This window comes from Arachis hypogaea, chromosome 17 (assembly GCF_003086295.3).
Source record: "Arachis hypogaea cultivar Tifrunner chromosome 17, arahy.Tifrunner.gnm2.J5K5, whole genome shotgun sequence".
NCBI classification, from domain to species: Eukaryota; Viridiplantae; Streptophyta; class Magnoliopsida; order Fabales; family Fabaceae; genus Arachis; species Arachis hypogaea.
Window position 1 is genome coordinate 100,114,450 of NC_092052.1, and position 2,007 is coordinate 100,116,456.

At 40.9% G+C, this 2,007-nt stretch overlaps 1 non-coding gene across 1 annotated transcript; it reads left to right on the forward strand.

Moving 5' to 3' along the window:
* Positions 1-431: 431 nt before the first annotated feature.
* On the forward strand, positions 432-535 carry LOC112768723 (small nucleolar RNA R71). Its single transcript, XR_003186120.1, has one exon. It is a non-coding gene; the product is annotated as a small nucleolar RNA R71 (small nucleolar RNA).
* The last annotated feature ends 1,472 nt before the right edge of the window (positions 536-2,007 follow it).

Consider the following 2,007-nt stretch of genomic DNA (forward strand, 5'->3'; position numbering starts at 1 on the left):
GATTCCTCCATCCAGGGTTGTAGGTCTTGGAGTATGGATCATGGTTTTGCCTAGGTGAATTCCCAATGTAGTTGACTTGCTCCTGACTTCCCTCTGCTTCTTCATTCACTCCTTCTTGGGTTGTTGATGAAGTAGTGATTGCTGCTACTTGGTTCCTCTCCATCTTCTTGGTTAGGTCAGCCAGCTGCTTGGTGATGAGCTTGTTCTGAGCCAGCAGAGCATCTACATTGTTTAGCTCCATCACTCCTCTAGTGTTCCCTCTTTCAGAAGCATAGAAGTAGTCATTCTCTGCTACAGTTTCAATGACATCTATGGCATCCTCAATGGTCTTCTTCTTGTTCAAAGATCCACCGGATGAATGGTCTACGGCCTTCTTTGACTCATAAGAGAGCCCTTCATAGAAAATGTGCAGCTGCACCCATTCGTTGAACATGTCAGGTGGACACCTCCTTGTCAGGTCCTTAAACCTCTCCCATGCTTCATACAGAGTCTCACCATCTTGTTGCCTGAAAGTTTGGACCTCAGCTCTTAGCTTATTGATTCGTTGAGGGGGGTAAAATCTTGCTAAGAATTTGTTCACCATATTTTCCCAAGTTGTCAAGCTCTCCTTTGGGAAAGACTCCAGCCACTTGGCTGCCTTATCCTTGAGTGAGAATGGAAATAAGAGCAGTCTATAGGCGTCAGGATGAACACCATTAGACTTCACTGTGTCACATATACTCAGGAAGGTGGTTAGATGTTGATTGGGGTCTTCTTGGACACTTCCTCCGAACGAACAGTTGTTCTGAACAAGGGTGATGAGCTGTGGTTTTAGTTCAAAATTGTTGGCATGGATGGTTAGCTTTTGAATGCTACTTCCACAGTTTCCTGGGTTTGGATTGATGTAAGAGCCTAAAACTCTTCGATCCTCCCCAGCATGATTTGCTCGACCTCCTCCGCCATGGTTGTGAGCCTCTTCTTCATGATGGTTCTCTATGTTTTCTTCCATATTTGGTTCAAAGTATTCCTCCTCTTCCTCAACACCAACTACTCTTTTTCCTCTTGCTTCCCTCCTTAATCTAAGGAAGGTCCTCTCAGGTTCAGAATCAAAGGAAGTTGAAGTCCCGCTTCTTCTCCCTGTCATACAACCAACAAGTACAAGCAAGGAAAATAGATGCAGAAAATATTTCTGTCAGAATGACTGTTAGTGTGAATGATGCAATATATCAAACAGTTAGTGGGTTAGAGAAATGAATTGTAAATAACAAAGAAAGATGTAGGGGGAAGGGAGGAAATTAACTAAAACAGAAAGTAAATGACTCAAACAGAAAATTAAATCAAACAAAAATAAAATGCTCAATCTAGTTATCCTCCAATTTAATCATTGTTGATGCACAATCAATCCCCGGCAACGGCGCCATAAACTTGATGCACGGAAAACTTATCTCATAACAAATTTCCTTCGGTAAGTGTACCGAATTTATCGTCAAGTAAAAACTCACAATAGAGTGAGGTCGAATCCCACAGGGATTGATTGATCAAGCAACTTTAGTTAGAGGAATGTTCTAGTTGAGCAAATCCGAATTTGGGTTGAGAATTGCAGAAAATTAAATGGCGGGAAAGTAAATAACAGAAAAGTAAATGCTAGAAATAAAGAGCTGAATGTAAATGACGGAAAGTAAATTGCAGAAGCTTAAATGGGAATGGGGTAATTGCTCATAAAAGTAAATGACAGAAATTAAAGAGAATGGGTAAGATCAGAAATGGGGAGTTCATTGGGCTCAGGAGATGTTGCATTCTCCGGATCAATTTCATTTTCATCTCTTCCTCAATCAATGCACTCATTGATCTCCTTGGCAATCTTAAGTGATCGAATTACAATTCCTTGTAATTCAATCTCTCAAATCTTGATCAATAGCCAATTCCTTGGTCAATTGCTCATGAGAAGAGATGAAGTATGGTCACTGATTATACCACATGCATTTCCCAAATCAAGTGTTGAGAGGATTATAGTCACATATCCATCCA